Raw genomic sequence first — 15,024 nt, 5'->3', positions numbered from 1 at the left:
AATATTTATGTTAGTGTGTTTTTAGTTGCCTCCAAACTCACCTTGTAAATTGAAGAACCAAAAAATAAATAAAAAATTTAAAAAATAAATGGAGAAATCTATCTTGAAATAAAGCAATCAGATATAAGTATAGTGTCACGTATTTACCTATATTGTTGTTGTTATTATTCTTATTGCTGTTTGTTTTTCATTTCTATTCTGTTTATGTTTACTTATTACTTATATCTCAATTTTACTTTACACATATTTTTGGAATGTTTCTTTTTTTCTTTCTTTTTCGTGTTTGTTTATAGTCTTCTTTCAATTTCACTAATATTAAGTTGTTTTTAACAAGAGTTATTTGTTCTGAAACTCATTTCCAGTTAATTTTCGTCAAAAGAAACTAATGATATTTATTTTAAATGATTATCAATGCAATATGCGCTCCAATATTTCTGGTAAGATCATGTGTGATTTAACCATCATCAAGTTCAGTTCTCTGCTGAGAAACACTATTTCACTTGGAATTTCTGCTAAAATAATCCTAAATGACAAAGAAATAAATTGCAGTTTTCATCTACCATTACTAATTTGTAAGACGGTAGGTGGCATGTTTTCGAATATGATCGACGACCGACAGATTTTCCCAGTCTCCTTAGTGGTAGAAGATGGCGTGTGCACATCACGCAATAGCACTCAGACATGCCACTTGCTAAACATAACTGAAGAGGAGACATAACTATACGGCCTATTTAGTCACGAGATTTTGATAGGACGCAAGAAGTTATGTATATATATATATATATATATATATGTTATATTAAGGGCTTTACTATACATAAATGCCTCACGCTAGGAGGGACTCTTAAAGTTAAAACTACCATAATAAACACATTGTACTGAACGTGAGGTGATGCGTTCGGTACAATGTGTTTATTATGGTAGTTTTAACTTTAAGAGTCCCTCCTAGCATGAGGCATATATGTATAGTAAAGCCCTTAATATAAATAAATATATTTAAAGGGAATATATTTAACAAATTTTTCCTTTATGAGGTTTTTCATACTAACTACATGATAAATTCTTATATATCTTTAAATTATGTATATATATATATATATATATATATATATATATATATATATATATATATATATCCTTTACTTGTTTCAGTCATTTGGCTGCTGCCATCCTGGAGCACAGCGTTTATCGAACAAATCGTCTCCAGGACTTATTCTTTGTAAGCCTAGTACTTATTCTATAGGTCGCTTTGCCGAACCGCTAAGTTACTGGTACGTAAACACACCAAAATTGGTTGTCAAGTGAGGTGGGGGACAATCACAGATACACAAATGCATACATACATATATATATATATATATATATATATATATATATATATAAGTATATATTCGACGGTTTTCTTAGTCTCCGCCCACCAAATGCACTCACAAGTGTTTGGTCGGCCCGAGGCTACAGTAGAAGACTCTTGCCCAATTTGCCACGCAGTAGGACTGAACCCGAGACCATGTGGTTGGCAAGCAAGCTTCTTACCACAGCCACTCCTGCATATATATATATATATATATATATATATATATATATATATATATATATATGTGTGTGTGTGTGTGTGTGTGTGTGTGTGTATGTGTGTGTGTGTGCGTGTGTGAGTGTGTGTGTGTGTGTGTGTGAGTGTGTGTGTGTACACTCACACACACATATATATGTAACGTAATCTTGACTCCCCAACGTAACGTGGGTATTATATTACAACACAGAATACTGCGGTATTTACCTTGGCAGAACCTCCACGCTGAGTTGGAGAACGCGCTTAACGTTTGGAATTAATATTGTTTCTGTCGCTATTAATTTTATACATACATATATACATGGAATCATGTGATGTTAACTACTAGAATACTAATACTCTTGTATACACAGCCGCTAATACTCTTAAAAAACACATAGGAGAAATCTACAGTGAAGAAAGTAACGAAATTACTAAACGGAAACAACCCAGACGGAAAGCAAGACTTGAAGAAAACATCAACAGCGGGAGCCGCCATATCGGATGGTTAACTACAACAAGAAAACGTGTGTGTGGGTTCACTATGAAAATACATTTATAAAGACATATGTGTGTATGTATGTATGTATGTATGTGTTAGTGTGTGTGCGTGCACATTCTTTTTAAAGATTTCCATGTAATACTTGCTAAAGGCTTTCTTCTATTATTTTAAATATACAATCATTCCATCGGATGGAATTCTATAAGCTTTGATTCCAAACGTCATATAACTAGTTTAAGTCTACATTCTGGTATTTTTACGGATATGAAATTGTAGATTGTTTCAATTTGTATTTCATTGTACAACAACATTATTGTCTCAAACGTACTTTACCTAAACTTCCAATATCATGTCTACAATACAAACTATATAAACTGTTTAGTATTGGAAATTTGCAACATTCTGATTTCCTTGTTTTAGCTACAGTAGCAATGATTGTGCATTATCCGTGTGAGCAGGATTAAATTAACAGAGATATGTTAGCACGCTACATAGAATAAATGACAATATCACTAAATCCAGTATACTACTGGTTGTATTTTAATTGTTAGCTGCTGAGCTATTGGGAACATCCTACCTTATATGTTGTACCACGAGATTTTGATTATTTCCATTGAATTCATTGTAATAAATCCTGTTTATATTTTTCTCTCCAATTAGGCTTTCCATGCACATAATTAACGTGGTGTTATTTATGCTCAAATTTTTACCAATAAATTCCATCATTCCATAATGAGTTTAATAATTAACTTCTCTATGCGAAGGGTCTATATGTTGTTTAGAAATTATATTCCTTAATTACTAATTGCATAAAAATATAAATATTTAAAATTAAAAAAAAGACGGAAAATACTTCTCTGGCTTCGCTCTTTAAGCGTGCCATAAAGAGACATGCAGTGAAATGTTTATAGAGATAATTTCATTAGACGAAACAAAAGTTCCTATGTGCAAGCGATAATGTTTTCAATGGTTGCCCGCAATAGCGTCGTGACATGATTTGTCTTAAACATTATTTATCTATCTAGATTGATAGATCAACATACATTCTATATATATTGGTGCGCGTGTGTGTGTACGCCCGTGCGTGCGTGTGTGAGTGAGCGGGAGAGATTTGGAGCACAAAGAGTAAAAATGGAACCCAATACATGAATATACATTTAATTCGATTGCCAGATAGTTACAAAAGAGACTCAGGAACGAGAGTTTGTTGCCTCGCGCACAGGCATATATGCAGATACGCGTGTTTACGAATATGTGTAGCTGCTATACTCAAATGGTTAAAAAGTTGGTGTTTTAGTTAGAGGATTTAAAGTCGACCCAGTCGTTTTGAGTTGAATTGCTTAGTCGGAAAGAGGAAGTGTGTCAGACTGCAAATGCAATTAAAAGACCCAACCACAAGCTGGTTTACGTTGGTTGTGCATGAATAGTAAAGTGAACACGTGTTGTGAAATGCGCCGCCACTTAAACATTAATCAATGAGTGAGCCCTTCAATAGATCGAACATTTGAAAACTCAGAAATTGTAACATCGATGGATTGATCCATGGATGCATACACCATTTCAACAAGCTTATATACATATACATTGTGTGTATGTGTGTGTACATATACACAATCCATATGCGTACATGTGCGTATGTATGTTTATTTTATACTATCGGAACCCGTGGATATTTTATTGAATTAATGGTAAACGTGTAAGATTATTTTTGAAAACTTTATCCCAAAACGTTGAGAGCGTGGTCTGTGTTATGTCTGTATGGAAAGGTAGTCGCTCATCAGCAACTCATTGAAAAGTGGAGACAGGAATACAATATTTACTTATTCTTTTATATTTTTACTTGTTTCAACCATTTGACTGTGGCCATGCTGGAGAACCGCTTTAAAATGTATGAGACTCTCTGGCGGGGAATCAGACTCCGGTTTCCTGCTTCACAGGCGGAGAAACGAACTCCGGTCTCCCGTGCGAAATGCGGAGATAATACACCCTATATATTTTATGCACAATTTGGTTATCCGCAAAGCCACTAAACCTTTTTTTTTATTTTCTCTCTGCTTATTTCTGTGTTCCTTTCTGTCGAAGAGCGTAGGCTCGAAACGTAAAAGACTTTCTCACTTCCCGAGCGTTAAACTAATACATCTGTTTGTCGTTTACACACCCATCTTTTCTTTAGATTTGTTGGTAAATTCCAACTATATATATATATATATATATATATATATATATATATATATATATGTGTGTGTGTGTGTGTGTGTGTGTGTGTGTGTGTGTGTGTATGTGTGTGCGCAGGCGCGCGTATGTGTGTGTGTGAGTGTGTATGTGTGAGTGTGTGTTGCTGTTTGTTCAGACCACCCATAACCTGTATTGGTTTGTTTAAGTTTTGTAACATTGTAATTCAAGAAAACATAAATACTGGGGCTAATTTGTTGTACTGAACTCTTCAAAGATGTGTCCCAGCATAGCCACAGTGTATTAACAAGTAAACGACAGAAAAAAAGGAAGTAATTAAAAAGAAAGCATTAAATACAAGAAACTAATATTTCAATATTTCAATATCTTCATATTACAGTTGTGTTAGATTAACCTCACCAGTGAATAGGCAATGACTGCTGTGGTACAAGGGCTTTTATGTTACAATTTATAGTTCATTTATTGGTTTATAACCATAAAAATATCTGAAAATTTTACAACATTCTTCTTTGCTTTTGTAGTTGACTTGCAAGATTCTTGATCGAGTAACACTAACGATGTTATATTTAACCAATATGTGTGTTAATAATCGTTTCAAAATTTTGCCACAAGTGCAGCTTGGAAGCGGTGGGGATGAATGTGTTGCAATGACCCTAGTGTTCAACTGGAACTTATTTTATTGACCCCGAAAGGATGAAAGGCAAAATCGACTTTGGCAGAATTTGAACTCGGATGGTGGCGTCGTGCGAAATACCGCTAAACATTTCAACCAGCGTACTAACGATTCTGCCAGCTCGCCGCCTTAATGCGTGTGTTAATCCTTTCTCTTATAGGCACAAGGCCTGAATGTGTGGGGAGAGAACAAGTCGATTACATCGACCCTAGTGTTTCACTGGTACTTCTTTTATAGACCTCGAAATGATGAAAGGCAAAGTCAACACTGGTGGAATTTGAACTCAACGTAGTGATAGACAAAATACCACAAAGCATTTCGTCCGACGTGCTAACGATTCTGCCAAACCCGCCGTCGTATTGTGCATGTGTTAATAATATCAGTGTAATAATCATCTCAAGACATTGCAAAATGTCTTTCCGGTATAGAAACTATGATTACCATTAAATTCGAAACCAGCCTGCTGTGATTTCAGTTGTATAGTTTCAGCGAAACAAACATTTAAAGATATAAGGAGGTACAATCTTTATTTTTAATCATTTTAGTTACTAAAAAGTTAATTCAAAATATTTCAAATTTCGAATTAGTATTTCATAGATATTTCCGTTCTAATAATACGATTGGTAAGAAAGATTTTTGAGTTAATAAACAATAATAACTATGATGCGATAACTAGCAAGTAGAAGGTAAAAAAGAAAAACATGAAACTTATAGACTTTTACAGATTAATATTAATAATTTATTTCTACGTCCAAAAAATAATGTTTTGTTCTCATAACGAGTGGCTAGCTTTGTGCTATAAAATATTTATACGGCAATAAATAGTGTTTTTAAACATGAATTTAAGAAGCTGCCAATTCTATTTCAGGCTGCAAATTATTTGAAAGAAAAAAGAAAAGACTCTTTCTTCTATTTTACATTGTCTGTATCATTGATTCTTGTTATACTTTTTATTGGTCTTTCATGATTTACTGTTGTCAAGAAATAAAAAATAGAGACAATACCTGCTTGCGGCTATAACTGAGGCAAATAAGAGAACAAGACAGGATGAATATAAAAATGACGTTAGTCTCAAACTTATTTCGTAGTAATAAAAGAGGGTAAAACATAACAACAAAACAACTAATTTATCCTCAACAGCAAACTAGAGAAATATTTAATTTAAAAAATATTTGGTATGATAAGAGAGTAAAAACTCTATTCAGTATCGTTTATTCAAACTGGAAACAAAGAGAATGCTTGACGCAAGTCAATTATATCCTTCGTCTATAAATAATGTTTATTCTTAATGAAGGAAGCAAAAGAAAATTAAAAACAAAATCACATCCACAATAAATTGAACATAATTGAAACTTACAGTGATATTATCTTAGTTACGAAAACAAACCTGCTAATTTCGATATGCGCTGATGATAATGAGACCCAAAACTGGGAATACAAAAGAAAGGTTCGCATTTATGTAATGTATCTAGGGAAAGTCAAACAGGTGGAGATATTATAAACTATAACTGTTATTCATTCGTTATTCACAGAACAATAAATGGTACTCATTACCTTTTAAAGTCGCCAGATAAATGAGCTTGGAATAGTTCAGTTTTAAACATGTGAATTGACGTCAACAAGAGAACTGTGAGTGATTCAATTCCAAATTTAATTTTATACTTGTGTTACAGCATCTGGTGGCAGCGTGCTGTCGGTACATTCAAATGTATTGTATCTCTAGAGTACATATATATATATATATATATATATATATATATATATATATATATATATATATATATATATATATATATAATCAAAATAAGCAACAGATAGATATACAAGTTTTGATAAACTAGTCTATAAATAAAAACTGACCCCATAAAAACCAATAAAATCAGTGACAGGCAGAGTCTTCTTGACAATTTATTTATTAACTTCCATGCTGTAGTAGAGGCAACATATTCTTTGTCTATCTCCTTAACTTCTTGGAAATTTTAGGTATTATTATACTAATGTGTCCATCTGTTCTAATTTAATTAAATTCTGTCTTTGTGCAGCTGAGGATTGCTCTGCACTTTAAATTGATGAAATGATTACATTTTTCAATTAAGTGGAGTTGCATGAAACGATCGTAATGCATTACCACTGGATATCCTTGTTGCTTATTTTGATTTCAATTACCTTACTTTGAAATTGCATGGATAATAACGTACTAAATTCTGGTGCCTCAACTTAAGTACCATATCCACCTGAATCTCTCTCTCTCTCTTTATCTCTCTCTCTCTCTCTCTCTCTATATATATATATATAAAAAACCTTATCTTTTTAATCTTTTTTCTTTCTCTCTACTTTTTTTCTCTTTTCGTCTCCAGTCTCCACTTTAATTTTTTTTGTTATAAATACTCATTATGACTGAACTTTCAATAATGTACAGTTGTTATCATATTCTCCAAACATTTACATTGATATTACATTCTATTCCTGTGAAACTCATTGAAATTTCTTTAAACATTTGGACATTCGATCGGTTAAACATGTTTGTCCAAGTTTTATCTTGTAACTTTAAATTCTCCTAAACCATTTATTTATATATTTGCGTCATTGATAGGCAAAAAATGGTCGAAACTAGTCTGGTTTTTGAATAAATCTATTACAAAATTTAAAAGCGACTACACGTTTTTATATTCAGGTGCATTCACAAACCGCAAAACAAATTTTCATATATATATATATATATATATATATAATATACAATCATTTAAGAGTGATATACTATTAACAAAAATAATGATTGTTGGTACTACAGCACAGTCCGTTACTTAAGATTAAAGTTATGCAGTTTCTAAGGATTTGACTACGTGGTAATGTGTTTGTAAGAATTTTTTCTCTCCTTATAGAATAAGTATAATTGTTAATGAAACGTGTTGAACATGTTTTGAATAAACGTAAAAAAGATTATCTCCACATTCGTCTTATATTCATATAATATAACTCCGTATTGATAGTACCAGAATGGAGTTTAATTGAGGCTTTTAGCGCAGTTTCTCTTTACATGTAGATCTTTTGAAATATAACCGGAGATTAGTTAAATGTTGTGTTTCATAAACTACATCAAATTATCTATCTATCTATCTATCTATCTATCTCTCTATCTATCTATCTGTCTGTCTGTATGTCTGTCTATTTGTCTGTCTGTCTGTCTGTCTGTCTGTCTGTCTGTCTGTATTCCTACTTACCTACGTACCTATCTACCTATGCATGTATGTACGTACGTCACGTAACTATGTCTCTATTATATTTTTATAGCGTTTTGTATAGTAAGTTTGAAGACATTTTACAACTCGAATAAGGTACTCGATGCCGATTAAAATGAAAAATTCTTCATTTGAGTATGATTTCAGTATGTAGTTTAGTTTCAGAGTAAATATCATTAACGTAAATAGTGATAGTGGATTACGTTTTCCGTTTTATAATTTGAAATGACAGGCATCACTCGAAGAATGAACTCAATTTTAAAATCAAAATAGAATGAATGCAATCCGAAACCTCTCAACACAATAATTTATTTAAGATATGCGCCGTTCAGTCAAATAAACTTACTGGAATGTCCATGCGGTTGAAAGATAATTTGTAAACAAGGAAGATTAATTTACAACGTACACTGTTAATAACATGTTTTGCTGGTATACGTCTATTACCTGAAGCGATGATGTGATTACTATTAAATTTCAAATATTCAGAAATACGAAGAAATGATTTAGCTACGAAACTGATCGTAAGAGACAACGAAGGATCAGTCAAATTCGCTCTGAACAAATACTACCATCTGACACAATTCAATAAGATTCTGATCATTACATTTCTTGATATAATGTGTCCGGATAAAAAAAAAAATGTAATAAAATGGATTGTTCATAGTTGGAAAACCTGACATGATAGATCTGCTCGACATGGCTGACACGGAGCTAAATATATTACCATTAACAAAATCACCGCAACCACCAATAAGGAATTTGACTTTCTAGAAATCACTATCAAATGCCCACTAACACATACCCAATCATATTAAGGCGAGAAAGGTTTTGTTCATGTAGATCCACATGGTTTTCATGAGACAATACGGTCGCGAGGGAAATGCTTTCCTCCATAGATCGACTTGATCCCCTCTGAGCTGTGGCTAAAAATGAAATGGATAATACGCCCAATTTCTTATCCTATGGAGTGAAAAACCTTCGTTTATGATTTGGTGGGGTATGTCAAGCTGAGTATTTACCAATTCATTTCTAGATTTTCTCTTGACTACGAGAAAGTTAGAGTTAAAGTAAACCCCGACAGACAATGGTATTGATTGCATATAGTGACTAAAAGATTACAATTATCGATTTCCATCCAATTATGTCTCCAGAGAACGTCTCGTTTCTTTGGCTTTTTGCAATATTTTGATTTGCTGGGAAATTTTCTAAATGTTTTGAAAGCAACGTCAGTGCTTTTGAAGATTGTGATGAGGTAGTAATGTTGAAATATTTCATTGAGAGCTAAACAAGATCTGGAGGAAGTGTTATATCCTGGATACAATGTAAGATTATTTCATTTTCTAACAGATTAATAATAATGTTAAAGGTCTTGTGTGCGTATGTTATATATATATATATATATATATATATATATATATATATATATATATATATAAGTGCGTGTGGCATTCTATATTATTTCAATGCAGGATCTAAACGAGGCCTTGTTGAGTGTCTTCTGACCGTCCTTGTCATTTCAAAATATTGTCAGCTCAGATTTCCTTGAGATAAATATGAAACACTTTCTTCATTTTGTTCAAATTCTCAATATTATTAGCTTAACATTTCTTGGTCATTCCGACTTTAATTCCTGTGGGGTATTACTATCTATTGAATTCGAAGTACATTAATAATGATCAATCAATTAATCTTGTTCAGGTACGAAATCATATTTAAATTATCCTTTCTCATATTAGTAATTTTATGTATAAAGCAGTAACGCTAATGTGTTCATTTCATCGCAATAAACGAGCGATTCTACCGTTTCATTGATGTTAGATTATCATAAGGCACTGGAGGTATAGATTAGCTGAATAGGCAACATATTAACAGGAAGTTGTATCACGTAACAGGAAAATCACATCTCAGAAAATGCTTTTAGGGTTTTATTTTATTTTATTTTAAATGATGCAGTTAATGGTCATGATATATATATATATATATATATATATATATATATATATATATATATATATATATACATAATAAATCAAAAAAGGATTAGGAAATGATTATTCTAATGAAAACGTGTATTTTGGGTAATTATGAATTGCATAAAGATTATTAAACACACATTAAAGATACAAGAATTTGCATGGGCCTCGTACTTATAAAGTGAAACTAAGTATGGAAAACTTTACAGACCACAAGTTATTGTCTACAATCTCGTAGTAGCAACCTCTGCAACAACATAGATGACGGACGGTATTAAACCTCTCTTATTTGGAAAACGTTCATAACTGGAGGAATAAGACGTTGCGAAAATTACAATTGCTGATATTTCATATAAACCTGATCAGAATAATCTTTGGATAGGTCACCCGATTGTTGTCTCACTGTGACATTGCAGTTGGGGAATATAGCATTCTATTAGTTACAACTTACAATTTCCAGGTTCAGCTGCATTCATTAGAAATTTGTATTTTGAAGTAAGAGAGATCTTTGCCTTGACATCAAATCAAAATAAGACGTGGATTATGTTTATATTGGTGTAACATTATTATTAAGTTCTAATATATATATTAAACAAGTCTTGTAAAGATACGAAACAATAAAATAAATGTTACCTAGTAATATAAACTATTAGTATAAATCTATATTCTTTGTTTCGGAACTTGCGGAATGGCTGCTAAACAGTGGAATTTTCTCCAAATTTAGTTATTAAAGTTTAAATTTACATTAATCCTAATTCTACACAGTTATATGATGAGCAGCCTTGTTGACCACTTCCTAACAATGGCTAGTTTATCCAATATCATAATGTTTTATAGAATTCTGGATAAACATTTCCTTTGTAATAATGATGGGCGTAAAATAGCTTGTCATGCATCGTACTTAACGTATATATATTGTTTACAGGCATGGCGCTTTTTTTTCTATTTCTACGTAGATACACTGTGCTCGCTTCTATATGTTTTGTTTTTAACACAGCATCTCTACAAATATATTTTCTATGGCGGGAAAGCTGCGCCATCATGCATATTAACAAGTACGATACACTGTATGATTCTGTATAAGACACTGCTGTTTTTCAACAGCGCGCAGATATTGAGTATAATACATAAATGGCTATTTTAATTTAATGTTATTTCAATTGAGTACACCGAGTTCGAATTGTGGGTGTGATTGAATAGAGAGACATTTGGCTTTATTTCTAGCAGGTCGGGGCGCGTAGGTTAAGTCTTTCTCTTTGGCTGTGGGGAACGTAGAATAAACTACACATCTTCATTTCATATGATGGCTTGAATCCAAAGTTAGTCTTATTGCTATTTTCTTCGGAAATTTTTTCAATTGAACATCGTAGAAAAATATAATGGCTCTCAGTGGTTACATCAATATTTTATATTATCATTGTTCGACTTTTAATGTCACATATAGTTTATATACTAGAAAAAAGAATGTGTGCGTTACTATTAGTACTAACATTAATGGAATAAAGTTTCTGCTGTGGTGAAATGGAAACAAAATGTAGGAATTATTAAAGCTATCGTAGACAAGAAGTTTCGAGAATACATTGAATCGTTTTGGCATGTGCAACCCAACCAAACCATTTTAATGATGGAACACATACAAGTATTGATTGTTTCAGATATAATTTCCTTTTATTCCAAGAAAATATTATTTACAATTATCGATATTTCTGTAAATATTTATGGTAACATTTTAAATTTTGACATGCTAAATTAATTTTCAATAAAAGATATGTCTCTATACACGTCTAAGGTTCACGCAATATTAACAATATTTATATTAACCTCACCATCAAGTTAGCGTTTCTAGATAAGGCAAACGTGTTTCCGATGATTTAACGGTCTTTCCAACATAAAACCGATACTGTATAACAAAAAAGTAACGGACACACACACACACACACACACACACACACACACACACACACACACACACACACACACAAATACACACACACATACACACACATACACACACATATATGAATGGATGGATAGATAGATAGATAGACAGAGAGAGAGAGAGAGAGAGAGAGAGAGAGAGAGAGAGAGACGCATGCGTGTTAGTTAATATATAATATAAATACAGTTAACTATTTTGCTAATAGCACAATAAACCGCTTTCGTAGAGATTGATACGGACTATGATATACATATCTGTGCGTGTGTGTATGTGTGTTTGTGGAGATAAATACATGCACATGTGAAAAAAGAGGTATGTATACATGCATGCAATACAGTTTCCGTGATGCCAATTCCACAAGTGGTTTAGGTTTCGTCCGCTAAAATCCATTTAGAGATTCTCCTGGAGAAATTTGCTGTAAGTTACGTTGCTTTATACAACAATATGTTCAGCATGTGAATTTTCAATCGAAATACTTCGCCCATGGGCCCCATCTTTTCCCTCATTCATGGATTTTTCGATCTTTATAAGATCGCATTATTCCGATATAAGTTGACCGATGTACCTATAGCGGCGATGTAGTCTCTTCTGGCGTGGATTGGATTTGACTCAGTTCTGTTCTTACTGTAAAAGAATATACTGTGCCATCCAGCAACACCCACTTTTACGCATAAAACTATATTTATTCCAACCTAACATTTTCCTAACCCTGTACCAACCCCTCACAACCTTGGCACAACAAACCGAACCCACACCTCTAGAGCAGAGACCTCTAAAATGTATTTCATTTGGGTTAGCGAATCTTGTGCCGTAAGAGGAAGAAACGTACATCACCCCATTTAATCGTAAGAACGACACATCTAAGTCCCTCACAATTGCTCCGATTCATCCGTCTCACTATCAGCGTGAATCGTTTCCGGTGAAAGCACAATCATGCCATATCTATGATAACAACTCTGGTCTATATTTTTGTATCCATGAGATAATTCATCCCAGCCTAAACTATTGATACTGTATAACACTTGTATTTGGCATACAAGAAGTATGGCTTTCTAATCTACTGCTCCTGCTGTACGCAGACTGACTTCTTTTACTACAGTTACAATGGTTGCTGCCTTTCGGAACAGGCTGGACTCATTCAATCTCCACTCCCACTCATATCGGCTTCTCCCATCACAATTATAATGTCCACTGCATTAGGTTCCCCCTAATTACTACGGTTTCTTTTGTCGAACCGCTAAGCTATGAGGTCGTAAACACATCAACATTGGTCGTTAACCGATGGTAGGGTGGCATACATACATATATATATATAACATATATATATATATATATATATATATATATATATATACGACGGTCTTCTTTCAAGTCCCGTCTACCAAATCCACTCACAAGGGTTTGGTCGACCCAAGGCTATAGTAGAAGACACATACCCAAAGTGCCATGCAGTGGGATGGAGCTCAGGACAATGTGGTTGGGAAGCCAACTTCTTACCACACAGCCACACCAGCACTATATTGCTTACTTTCACCATATGACGGCCAGTAGATTTGTACATAATGAGTGAACAGTGACATTTTCTATTAAATATATATCAGTCAAGTACTGGAATCGATTTCATCAGCTTGGCCCTTCCCCTCAAAATTGCTAGTCTTGTTTCCAACATTTGAAACCTTGCTACTGTTTTCAATGTTCATGTTGTTTATCACTTGTCTTGTTTTTACTATTGTATTTATAAGCAGCCATCACATCATAAAGAGAAGCTATTATATTTTAAAGATTTGTTTATTAATTCGCTAAGTGTCACAATATACAATTACAGTTTCACATATGAGATAGTAATGGCGATAGTTTGTAGGAAAACAATTAAATAAAACTAACTATAGCGGTATTTAGCTTAGAGAAATGGCTTTTGTTTTTAAGTTTTTATGATCAGCAGACATCTATACAAATGTACAGCCAGACATACGGAAAGAAAGCTACAAAATCAAACAATAACAGCTACAAGCTCAGGCGTACCACACAGTCACACGCATAACGTCATACACATACACACATTTTTACATACGTACATGTGTATGCGTATTCATTTATATATACATATATGCATGTATGTATGTATGTATGTATGAATGTATGTATGTATAAATGTATGCATGTATGCAAAACAGCACAAAAGCATCGAGAGTGAAATTTCTTTTGTCTTTTGAAGATCGCATACTAAAACCCTGATAATGGATTTTATATATAACAATTAGTAAATGAAATGTGTGTGTCTCTGTGTGTACGTATGTATGTGTGTATGGATGGAAACTAATTTATATGGGAGCTGCAGAGAGAATGAGACATCCTGAGATGTATAAAGAGATAGGAATACAGAGAAAGGATTATAAGCAGAGAGAGAATGTAGACCAACGTAAGACAAGAAACGAGACAAGAAACACAGACATCTGCAGCAGTTTCCTTGTGACATACCTTTGTGTGAGCCTAATGCTTGCATAAATGCGCTTACATTGAAGTGTTTCTGCATGTGTTGCTAGTATTGTATGTAGGAGTTTGTTTTATCCTTCTATACCGCTCTCCATCTCTCTCTCTTTCTCTCTCACACTCACTCATGCACACAAATATTCCCTCAGCGTTACAATGGTGGTTGACGTTTGAATAACCGGGTGGAGAATGTAGCTAGGTAAATAGTCTAACTAAGCGAACATTTTAGGTTTTACAATGAATATATGAATGAAAACAAGTCAAGTGATCCATTACCTTTATGTTGATAAACATCTCAATACTTAATCATCTCAATAATTGGTCATGGGAGAAATTGAGTGCTGCATGGAAGAAAAATTGATATATAACATCGCAAAACACACACACACACACACATACGCACGCCAAAGAAAACTTCGAAAACAGCACACACACACACACACACACGGCGTAAACACACATACAC

General features: G+C 33.3%; 1 protein-coding gene across 15 annotated transcripts in view; it reads right to left on the bottom strand.

The window, feature by feature from the left end:
* LOC128247032 (glutamate receptor ionotropic, NMDA 2B-like) overlaps positions 1 to 15,024 on the bottom strand; it is a 1,133,867-nt gene that overhangs the window by 517,322 nt on the left and 601,521 nt on the right. For 5 of the 15 annotated variants that reach the window (XM_089347814.1, XM_089347815.1, XM_089347823.1 and 2 more), the window contains one exon: positions 14,835 to 14,899. The exons of the other annotated variants lie outside the window; for them this stretch is intronic. The gene's annotated coding sequence lies outside the window, so the exon portion shown is untranslated. The remainder of the gene's footprint in view (positions 1 to 14,834; positions 14,900 to 15,024) is intronic. 15 annotated transcript variants of the gene reach the window in all.

This window comes from Octopus bimaculoides, chromosome 2 (genome assembly GCF_046866305.1).
Source record: "Octopus bimaculoides isolate indiv1 chromosome 2, ASM4686630v1, whole genome shotgun sequence".
In the NCBI taxonomy this organism is placed as follows: Eukaryota; Metazoa; Mollusca; class Cephalopoda; order Octopoda; family Octopodidae; genus Octopus; species Octopus bimaculoides.
The sequence above is the reverse complement of the archived record's forward strand: the minus strand, read 5'-3'. Positions and strand labels throughout refer to the sequence as shown.